The sequence below is a fragment of the Oncorhynchus tshawytscha genome, linkage group LG09, assembly GCF_018296145.1.
Source record: "Oncorhynchus tshawytscha isolate Ot180627B linkage group LG09, Otsh_v2.0, whole genome shotgun sequence".
Taxonomy (NCBI): domain Eukaryota; kingdom Metazoa; phylum Chordata; class Actinopteri; order Salmoniformes; family Salmonidae; genus Oncorhynchus; species Oncorhynchus tshawytscha.
Genome location: NC_056437.1, coordinates 73,356,690 through 73,369,063, shown reverse-complemented (window position 1 = coordinate 73,369,063; position 12,374 = coordinate 73,356,690).

Below are 12,374 nucleotides of genomic sequence, written 5' to 3'. Positions count from 1 at the left end.
CGATATATTTAGTGTGGTGAGAGATATTTAGTTTAGTATTGGGAGAGATATTTAGTTTAGTGTGGGGAGATATATTTAGTTTATTTTGGGGAGAGATATTTAGTTTAGTGTGGGGAGATGTCACGCCCTGGTCGAAGTATTTTGTGTTTATCTTCATTTATTTGGTCAGGCCAGGGTTTGGCATGGGTTTTTGTATGTGGTGTGTATGTATTGGGATTGTAGCTTAGTGGGGTGTTCTAGTTAAGTCTATGGCTGTCTGAAGTGGTTCTCAATCAGAGGCAGGTGTTTATCGTTGTCTCTGATTGGGAACCATATTTAGGCAGCCATATTCTTTGAGTGTTTCGTGGGTGATTGTCCTTAGTGTCCTTGTTCCTGTCTCTGTGTTAGTTTACACTATTATAGGCTGTTTCGGTTTTCGTTACGTTCTTTGTTTTGTAGTGTTTAATATTGATTCGTGTTTTACGTTTGTTTATTAAAAATGGATCGCAATCTACACGCTGCATTTTGGTCCGACTCTCCTTCACCACAAGAGAACCGTTACAGGAGAAATATTTAGTTTAGTGTGGGGAGAGATTTAGTTTAGTATTGGGAGAGATATTTAGTTCAGTGTGGGGAGATATATTTAGTTTAGTATTGGGAGAAATATTTAGTTTAGTGTGGGGGGATATATTTAGTTTAGTGTGGGGAGATATATTTAGTTTAGTGTGGTGAGATATACACTGCTCAAAAAAATAAAGGGAACACTAAAATAACACATTCTAGATCTGAATGAATGAAATATTCTTATTAAATACTTTTTTCTTTACATAGTTGAATGTGCTGACAACAAAATCACACAAAAAATATCAATGGAAATCAAATTTATCAAACCATGGAGGTCTGGATTTGGAGTGACACTCAACATGAAAGTGGAAAACCACACTACAGGCTGATCCAACTTTGATGTACTGTCCTTAAAACAAGTCAAAATGAGGCTCAATAGTGTGTGTGGCCTCCACGTGCCTGTATGACCTCCCTACAACGCCTGGGCATGCTCCTGATGAGGTGGCGGATGGTCTCCTGAGGGATCTGCTCCCAGACCTGGACTAAAGCATCCGCCAACTCCTCGACAGTCTGTGGTGCATCGTGGCATTGGTGGATGGAGCGAGACATGATGTCCCAGATGTGCTCAATTGGATTCAGGTCTGGGGAACGGGCGGGCCAGTCCATAGCATCAATGCCTTCCTCTTGCAGGAACTGCTGACACACTCCAGTCACATGAGGTCTAGCATTGTCTTGCATTAGGAGGAACCCAGGGCCAACCGCACCAGCATATCGTCTCACAAGGGGTCTGAGGATCTCATCTCGGTACCTAATGGCAGTCAGGCTTCCTCTGGCGAGCACATGGAGGGCTGTGCAGCCCCCCAAAGAAATGCCACCCCACACCATGACTGACCCATCACCAAACCGGTCATGCTGGAGGATGTTGCAGGCAGCAGAACATTCTCCACGGCGTCTCCAGACTCTGTCACGTCTGTCAAGTGCTCAGTGTGAACCTGCCTTCATCTGTGAAGAGCGCAGGGCACCAGTGGCGAATTTGCCAATCTTGGTGTTCCCTGGCAAATGCCAAACGTCCTGCACGGTGTTGGGCTGTAAGCACAATCCCCACCTGTGGACGTTGGGCCCTCATACCACCCTCATGTAGTCTGTTTCTGACCGTTTGAGCAGACACATGCACATTTGTGGCCTGCTGGAGGTCATTTTGCAGGGCTTTGGCAGTGCTCCTCCTGCTCCTCCTTGCACAAAGGCGGAGGTAGCGGTCCTGCTGCTGGGTTGTTGCCCTCCTACGGCCTCCTCCACGTCTCCTGATGTACTGGCCTGTCTCCTGGTAGCGCCTCCATGCTCTGGACACTACGCTGACAGACACAGCAAACCTTCTTGCCACAGCTCGCATTGATGTGCCATCCTGGATGAGCTGCACTACCTGAGCCACTTGTGTGGGTTGTAGACTCCGTCTCATGCTACCACTAGAGTGAAAGCACCGCCAGCATTCAAAAGTGACCAAAACCAGGAAGGAAGCATAGGAACTGAGAAGTGGCCTGTGGTCGCCACCTGCAGAACCACTCCTTTATTGGGGGTGTCTTGCTAATTGCCTATAATTTCTACCTGTTGTCTATTCCATATGCACAACAGCATGTGAAATGTATCTTCAATCAGTGTTGCTTCCTAAGTGGACAGTTTGATTTCACAGAAATGTGATTGACTTGGAGTTACATTGTGTTGTTTAAGTGTTTAGTTTAGTGTTGGGAGAGATATTTAGTTTAGTGTGGGGAGAGATATTTAGTTTAGTGTGGGGAGAGATTGTCAATCATGAAAGGCAAGATTTATTTCCAGTTCAAAGCTTTCTTTGGTCCTCATCTCCATTCTTGAAAAAACGTGTTAGTGTTTAGCAACTTCTAAATGAAAGATTTATCCACCTAATTACAAGATTAAATCTGTGTGTTTTGAATGGCCTTTTTTTGTTCGGTTTATTTTCTGGAAACAATTGACTGTTTAAAAAAAAAAGACTTCATAGGGGTAAGTTTCTCAACTCCACAATATGTACATCTGCTGGAGTTGGGTTGCATGTTGAGGAGCACCTTCACCGTGTCACATGATTACTAATCTCTTCAAAAAAGATCAACAGAGTATGAGCTTTTTGAGCACTGTCTCTCTAGGACATGTTTTATAACAACTAGGAATTATAGGAGTTGATTTAGACAGAAAAGCCTGCAAACCAGTGCCTATTCTGTTTTCATGGGGGGTTATCCGCTACAGACAGACAGACCAGACCAGACCAGACCAGACCAGACCAGACCAGACCAGACAGGAGAATAGCTGATGTGATTTGGCTTAATCAGGCCTGGGCTCTGTAATCATAGCTGATGTGATTTAGCTTAATCAGGCCTGGGCTCTGTAATCATAGCTGACTACTTGGCTGATGCTAATTCAGTGCACGTTAATTGCAATCAGCTCCTCGTCTGAAATGAAAGCAAGGTTGTTTAGCAACTATTTATGATGCAAAAGCCGTCTGATGGCAGTCTGTGATTGTGTGAAGGAGTTGATCAGATAAGTGCAGACATTGACTTGAGTGACAGCGACACGCCACTTCCACACAGTTTATACTAATGATAACTGCCTGACACTTTCAATGTTCAAGCCACTCCAATGTGAGAGATGACCTGGAAGTGAATTCAGAATAGCTACATGGAGAAAGAATGATACGGATAGGCCTTGAACATCATGGAATATTCCCTTTTCTCTCTCTCTCTCTGGGTGAAGGATTGGCCAAGGCAGCTCACTTCGTTGATTTTCAGGATCTAGAGGAGTAAGAACACCATGGTACCAGATGTTGTAATGCATGCCACAAACAAAATACGTCCCCTCCTAACACATGGTGAATGTAATGGTACGTTATTTGTCTGAACTGGGTGGGCAGGGGGTTTAGAGCTTGGACTGTAGTATGTTGAATGAACAATAGAGGGACAGTATGACAGGTTAGAGGAAGAAGCAGGGAGAGGATGTCTGGTAGAGAGGTGGGGAAATGAGCACAGCAGGGATTACTGAAAAAGAAACAGCAATTTGTGTCAACATTTAAATGGTTCCTATTATACTTTAGCTTGTCTTTTTATAACATCAGCTTGGCTCTCTGTAAGATGTCTCCCCTGTTACGTATGTGTTGTGTGTGAATTACCTCTACATGCTGTTTTGTTTTTACGCACAATGAAAAGCCTGCTGGGTCTGGCCTCTCCTCTGTCTCACACGTCCATACACACATACACTCACTCTCACATGCTGTACAAACACATACACACTTGGCACACTCAATGTTTTCCACACACAGGCACTTACAGACAGGCTCTTAGAGACACGTGCACACACTCACTTTAACACACACACACAGACACATACTGCCAGTCACCAGGACATGGTCTCCCCTGAGATATGTTGTGTTGCAGCCAGCTGCCCAGCCAGGCTGAGTGTTTGTGCTCGGCTGCCTGCCAATGAGTCAACTGGTGCTGCTGTACCCTTCACTCAGTCCCCCTCCCTTCCCAGCAGAGAGCCAGGTGACGGTCATCATTACCCTTCTTCTCCTGCCACTGCAGTGGATCCAGTTACAATTAGTTGTAACGCCACCACATGTTTCTACACTAAGACAGACGATGACATGGGCAGTATGATGTATGGATGAACATGGATGTATGAGTTTAGTTCAAAGCATTGACGTGTGTGTGTGTGTGTGTGTGTGTTTTGGAGGCACTTTTAGATCTATAGCACCTCCATCAGAGAAGTCTAACAGATCAGTGTTGCACGCCATCACACTCAGAATGACAAAACACTGTCTGTTGTTGTTGTCTTGTGAATTCACTCAAAGCTCAGAGTTGAGTTGAGGTCTCAGTGGATATTTCAAAGGTCATAATCATGTCTCTCATCGTCTGTATGAGGAGAAAGCATACTTGAAAACACAGTAACTCAATTTATTAGGAGTGCTTCTTGTTGTGGAGGGAACATGAAAATGATTATAAACCAGTACATCAAGAAGAACATCTTTGTTGACTTCTGTTTCCTTTGAACCAAACAGAGCTCTCTAAAATGCACTGTGGGCTGGAGTCAGTGGTCTGCTAGCCGTGACCTCACTTCAGAGCCAGGAGTTAACTCGTTTTAAAGGCTACTTCATGCTGTATTATGGCCCTGATAAAAGGGAAGCTTGTCTTCTCTCAGTGCCACTCTGAGAGTGGCTGTGCTTTTGTCTCCTACTCACTTCTTTTTTTTCCCTCCGTGTCTCCCTCGGAGACTGGATGGGCTGCCTGTGAGATTAGGAACTTTAATCGGAGCGTCGCCTTCATCACACCCCACTGTGTTCCTGTCACTGTTTGATTGAGAGCAGAATGAGGACAGGAGTATTAGCATGACTTGAATGCTCTGACTAATTTATAAACAACATATTAACTGATAGTCAACTGTTTATAAACCCTTTACAAGTTACCCCAGGGGCAGACTGGGACAAAACAATCGGCCCTAGCATTTCTAACAGAAAGGCCCATTTATTTGCTGGAGGCTCCCACACAGGACATTTGTTTTCCCCTTGAGTCCCCCATAATTAGCCAGATAATGATATGTTTGTGAAAAAAATACAATAAAACGTTACAGGCCCACTAGGCTGTATGGGCAATACCTCAACTTAGTATAAGGTATTGCCCATAGAACCAGATAAATATTTGTTTTAGTAATGCAGGTGCAGGAGACTTATATTGATATTGAACACAGTCATCTTTCAGTGGGCACTGGTACATGTGTATCTGTGTAGGAAGTGATGCGTGTTGAATGTTATATGTGTGATCGTGTTGGCATGGACAGAAATGATTTTCTCTTACTCTTCCTTTCCCCCCCAGAAAACAGTTCCTCTCGTTTTAATCTCTCCCTTTAATCTGTCCAGGCAATCACTTATTCAGACATGATGAGGATTACTGGAGAAAGCCATTCATCTATAGTCCAGAAATAATGTCCACCATCTATCAAGCTCACCAGAAAACGAGCTTGGTATGAAGAATAAATGTATAGTTTAGCTTATTTTTTTTCATAGCTTTATACTGTTTGCATGTGCTAGTGTGTGCATTTGTGAGTGTGAAAAAAAATGTGGTCATAAAGTCATAAAACTCAATGAGGGTATTTTCTTACTCTGCTACATGTGCATGCTTGTGTGTCAATGTTGTTCAGGACAGGGCTGTGGAGGGGGGAATATGTGAGAATGGTTGATGAACCACTGAGCACTGCCTGGGTTTAGGGCTAGGAAAGGAGGCCAGGCCTGAGGTTAGCAATGAGGGTAGTAGGGCTTACTCAAATATGTCCCTCCCTCTCATGGACCAGCAAACTAAAGAGACGAGGGCACACGGACATCGCCTACAAAGTCTATTTCAATGCAGAGATCCAAAATAACATGCAAAGAACGTGGAGACAAAACTAGAGCATGGCTAGACCACGGCTGTCGTGACAAATGTCTTAGAAATTACACTGTTGGAGAGTAGTAGCTTCACCAACACTGCGAAACTCTTCTAGAATCTGTTAGAGAGACGGAACACATGGAGGGAGAGAGGAGAGGCACTAAGCCAAGGTCATTGCAGACTGCAGAGAGAGACATTATTCAGCAACTATTGGTAGGAGGGTGAGAAAATAATATCAAATCAAAATGTAATCAAAGTTTATTGGTTGTGTACACAGTTTAGCAGATGGTACAGCGGGTGCAGTGAAATGCATGTATTACTAGCACCTCACAATGCAGTAAAATGACAAACAAGTCAACAAATAAAAAACAAACTAGACGCAAGAAATAAGTAATGTCTGAACGAATCCAATTACCTACCCAAATAACGCTGTACCAGTAATCCAAATGCAATCTATGTGTATATACACCAAAAATATATACTAAGAATAATATGTACAGCAGTAGATGTATTACAGTGAGCTATGTCAAGAATCCAGTATATAAATAAATATGCAGTGTGTATAAACAGTATAACAAAAATACAATGTACAGTAGTAGAAATATTAGAATGAGCTATGTGAAGAATACAGTATATGAATACACAGTGTAAAAAACAGTATAAGAGAAATGGGAAGTGTCCAGTGATTAATGTCTCTATATACAGTGCATTCGGAAAGTATTCAGACCACTTGACTTTTTCCACATTTTGTTATGTTACAGCCTTACTCTAAAAGGGATTCACTTGTTTTTTTCCCTCATCAATCTAGACACACTATACCCCATAATGACAAAGCAAAAACAGGTTTTTGTATATACATGTACATATATATAAAAAACTGATATCACATTTACATAAGTATTCAGACCCTTTACTCAGTACTTTGTTGAAGCACCTTTGGCAGCGATTACAGTCTTAGTCTTCTTGGGTATGACGCTAAAAGCTTGGAACGCCTATATATGTGGAGTTTCTCCCATTCTTCTCTGCAGATCCTCTCAAGCTCTGTCAGGTTGGATGGGAAGCATCGCTGCACAGCTATATTCAAGTCTCCCCAGAGATGTTCAATCGGGTTAAAGTCCGGGCTCTGGCTGGGCCACTCCTGCGTTGTCTTTGCAGTGTGCTTAGGCTCATTGTCGCCCCAGTCATAGTTCCCGAGTGCTCTGGAGCAGATTTTCATCAAGGATCACTCTGTACTTTGCTCCGTTCATATTTCCCTCAATCCTGACTAGCCTCCCAGTCCCTACCACTGAAAAACATCCCCACATCATGATGCTGCCACCGCCGTGCTTTACCGTAGGGAAGGTGCCAGGTTTCCTCCAGACGTGAAGCTTGGCATTCAGGCCAAAGAGTTCAGTCTTGGTTTCATCAGACCAGAGAATCTTGTTTCTCATAGTCAGAGTCCTTTAGGTGCCTTTTGTCAAACTCCAAGCGGGCTGTCATGTGCCTTTTATTGAGGAGTGGCTTCCGTCTGGCCACTCTACAACTAAATGCCTGATTGGTGGAGTGCTGCAGAGATGATTGTCCTTCTGGAAGTTTATCCCATCTCCACAGAGGAACCTTGGAGCTCTGTCAGAGTGACCATTGGGCTTTTGGTCACCTCCCTAACCAAGGCCCTTCTCCTCCGATTGCTCAGGCGGCCAGCTCTAGGAAGAGTCTTGGTGGTTCCAAACTTCTTCCATTCTTCCATTGTTGCTACCCTTCCCCAGATCTGTGCCTCAACACAATCCTGTCTCTGAGCTCTATGGACAATTCCTTTCGACCTCATGGCTTGGTTTTTGCTCTGACATGCACTGTCAACTGTGGGACCTTATATAGATGTCCAATCAATTGAATTGACCACAGGTGGACCCAAATCAAGTTGTAGAAACATCAAGGATGATCAATGGAAACAAGATGCACCTGAGCTCAATTTTGAGTCTCCTGGCAAAGGTTCTGAATAATTACTATATGTAAATAAGGTATTTCTGTTTTTTATTTGTAATACATTTCCAAATTTTCTAAAAACCTGTTTTTGCTTTATCATTATGGGGTAATTTTTTATTTATTTAATCCATTTTAGAATAAGGCTGTAAAGTAACAAAATATGGAAAAAGTCAACAGTTCTGAATACTTACGAAGAACAGAATTCTCACATACGTATTCCTCTTGTCCAGGTGGGAGGGCGGTGTGCAGTGCAACAGCGATTGCGTCGTCCGTGGATCTTTTCGGGCAGTATGCAAATTGTAATGGGTCTAGGGTGTCAGGCAAGGTGGAGGTGAATTGGTCCTTGACTAGCCTCTCAAAGCACTTCATGTTGACAGAGAAGAGTGCTACAGGGCGATAGTAATTTACCGTAGCTTGCTTGGATACAAGCACAATGGTGACATCTTGAAACAATGGTGTTAATCTTTAAGGAAGTGGGGACAACAGACTGGGATAGGGAGAGGGGCGAATTTGTCTGTCAACACTCCGGCCAGCTGGTCTGTGCATGCACTTGGTATGCCGTCCGGGCCGGCAACCTTGCGAGGGTTAACACTCTTGAAAGTCCTACTCATGTCCGCTACAGAGATCGGGAGCCCGCCGTCCTCATGAGCAGCAAGGATCCACGACAGCGGCTCTGTTGTTTTCTTCGAAGCGGACAAAGAATATGTTAAGTTTGTCTGGGAGTGAGGCGTCGGCATCCTCAACTTGGCTTGTTTTCCCTTTATAATCCGGGACTGTCTGAAGTTTGAGTTTATTTTTATTTTTACAGGGACAGTGCACATCAATCAACGTTTCAGTAAAAGTGTCGGTTTTAGCCAGCCGGATCATTTTTAAAAAATTTGTGAAGGTGCGATAGGTGGTACAGTTGTGTGTGTCTGATGGCAGTGTATTCCAGACATAGGAAGCTCTCAATACGAAAGCAGATAGGTGCTTTTCCTTAGGGGAACTATAGTCTCCTCTCATGGCAGACCTTGTGGATCTGCTGTCATGGGTTTGGGTTTTCTGTTCAACAAAAGTACTATGTGGAGGGGGAGCCAAGCCATTTAGGATCTTGAATACAAGACATGCGTCGGTGTTTTGAACAATATTTTCCCAACTCTAGAGCTCATGCTTTCTGAGAATGTAACAGTGAGGATGGCTATTGGGCTTTCTAACAAGCACTTTGGGAGCCTGTTTGTAGACAGACTCAATGAGTTTTAATGTTGTACAGCAAGCTTGGGCACAACTAGTCAAGCAGTATGCTAACTGGGGGAGTATCATAGATTTGAAGTACAGTTTTGCCACCTCTGTAGTCAAACAATTTTGTATGAATCGGAAGTTAGCTAGGTTGAATTTGGTTATTTTAGCTACCTTTTTCACCTGCTTTTTTAAAAAAGAGGTTGGAATCAAGTATGATGCCAAGGTACTTAAAATCAGATACCACCTGGAGCTTCTTCCCTGACACATAGACATCTGGCTCAGTTGCCCTCTTTGTGAAGAACATGCAGACTGTTTTTTTTTCACATTAAGACGCAAACATGAGTCACTGAGCCCCTTTGTAACCTGGACCATTACACTAGTGAGTGCTTGTTTAGCTTGTTGTTTGCTCTTTGCATGCACATATATCACTGTACCATCTGCATACATTTGAACTTCAGACCCAGTAAAGACAGAAGGCAGATAATGAATGTACAGGCTGAACAGGAGGGCCCCCAGAATTGACCATTGGGGCACGCCCACATCATAGCTGAGAGTGGGCGGCAGCTCATTGCTCACTGACACACTGGGTTCTGCCTTCAAGGTATGATTTCATCCATCTGTCGTGACTTGACTATAACATTAATCTGAAGACGCTTATGTATCTAATTAACTAACTATGTTTAATTCTTAACCGATTAAATGAATTATGTAACAATTAAATATTTAGGATTTGGGGCACCACGAGAGCGGTTCTTTAAAGAGTTACCATCTCCCGAATTAAACTCTAAAAGGTCTTTACCTATCATATCCATAAACAGTCAACTTATTAATCATAACCTCGTATCATATCATCATTTTGAACAGTCGTAACCTCCTTGCATCTGCAAAAACCCAAGTATTACTTATGATTCAGTACTACATATTGGTTTAGTTATTTATTTACTAGCTAATTAAATGGGAACACATTTCATTACAAATATTGTTCCGGTATTCGCTTTTGAACGTGTTAGAGTTTCAGCGGGAAAAAGTATGTTGAAACAAAGAACACTCCTTTGGTAAATCTTGAGAGAGCAAGCCTGGATCTTCCCCCTTGATTTACAACAGGGCATGAGTTGTTAATCCCCACTAGTTATTTCCTTCCCCCCTCTAGGGTGGGAGGTTGTCTGATAGAAGTTATTCATTGCAAACCTGATCTGAACCAATTTGGATTCACGTAGACAGTCATGACACATCTCAAGGCATCGTGGGAAAGCTGAACTTGGACAGTTTTGTGATGAGAACTTCATGGTTAACAGTATCAAAAGCTTTCCTTTGGTCTAGAAATACAGCCCAAACAATGCCCCGTGTCTGAGCCATTGAATTGTGACAGATCACACAGTGAGTTATTAATCATAAAACATACCTCTCCACCTTTGCTCTTCCCGGAGAACATCTTCCTGTCGGCGCGATGTACGGAGAAGTCAACAGGCTGTATGGCCGAACGTGTAGCCGGTGCGAGCCATGACTCTGTAAGACAAATCATGTTAGAATCTCTTAGCAAGTAAAATACTCAGGAGCGGTGGGTGGTTTTCCCTCCGACAGAGTCTGACTAGAACGCCAGCTCTCCATCCTCTCTTTTGGTGGCATCTTTTTGGTAGAGCACCCAAGATTAATTGAACTGCTTCGTATAGTCCAAACATTGGATCTAGGTCTGGGAAGTTGAATTTGTGATGAGTGATCTCCAATCTAATGTCTAGAAGTTATTGTCGGTTAAAGGAAATCATACCATAAATGTTCTGAGCAAATAAAGAAAGAATATGAAGTGAGCAAAATAAAGAAAGATGATCTCACTGTGTGTGAGAGAGAGTGAAAGAGAAGAGAACTAGGGTCGGAGTAGCAGGATAGAGAGGATAGAGAGCGCTTTAAAAGTCTTCTGGCTCAAGTCATGCATCTCCTCTGATCTTGCAATGACACAGCAGGGCAGATTTACACTGAAGTGCTGTAAACACACACACCACAACATAGCAGTGTGGCTCACACACACCACAACATAGCAGTGTGGCTCACACACACCACAACATAGCAGTGTGGCTCACACACACCACAACATAGCAGTGTGGCTCACACACACCACAACATAGCAGTGTGGCTCACACACACCACATGGTCTGTTCTGGAACCTCAGCTGTACCACGGTACCACGGAGCAGAAGTGCTCCTTACAATACAGGTAACTGTCAAAATAATGGAAACACCAACATAAAGTGTCTTAAAAAAAGGTGTATGTCAATCTAAACATCCCATGAAAATCAGTCTGTTATTAAGCTAGCGATATCTGGCAGAGCAACAGTGCTGTTTGTCAGACAAGGAGACATTACGAAAAAAATCTGTGTTCTTACGAAAAAAGTCTGTTCTGTTTGGCCTAAAAACGAATATGACCCCGCTATGGAAAGAGGAGACTCATGAACTTCTCCATTTTGTTCTACGACCCCTACACGTGTCACAGGACTTGTCTAAAGATAACCAGGTACCAATTTTAAAAATTCATGGAAGTAGTTTTGTGCCCCCCCACAGAATAGGGTTAAGTACAGTATGTGTACAAAAATATATACATTTGAAGTCGGAAGTTTACATACACCTTAGCCAAATACATTTAAACTCAAAATTCCTGACATTTAATCTGAGTAAAAATTCCCTGTCTCAGGTCGGTTAGGATCACCACTTTATTTTAAGAATGTGAAAAGAGAGAATGATTTATTTCAGCTTATATTTTGTTCATCACATGCGAAGTGGGTCAGAAGTTTACATACACTCAATTAGTATTTGGTAGCATTGCCTTTAAATTGTTTAACTTGGGTCAAACGTTTCGGTAGCCTTCCACAAGCTTCCCACAATAAATTGGGTGAATTTTGGTCGATTCCTCCTGACAGAGCTGGTGTAATTGAGTCAGGTTTGTAGGCCTCCTTGCTTGCACACACTTTTCAGTAATTTTCCTTCCTCGTGATGCCATCTATTTTGTGAAGTGCACCAGTCCTTCCTGCACCAAAGCACCCCCACAACATGATGCTGCCACCCCCGAGCTTCACGGTTGGGATGGTGTTCTTCGGCTTGCAAGCATCCCCCTTTTTCCTCCATACATAACGATGGTCATTATGGCCAAACAGTTAAAAATTTGTTTCATTAAACCAGAGGACATTTCTACAAAAAGTACGGTCTTTGTCCCCATGTGCAGTTGCAAACCGTAGTCTGGCTTTTT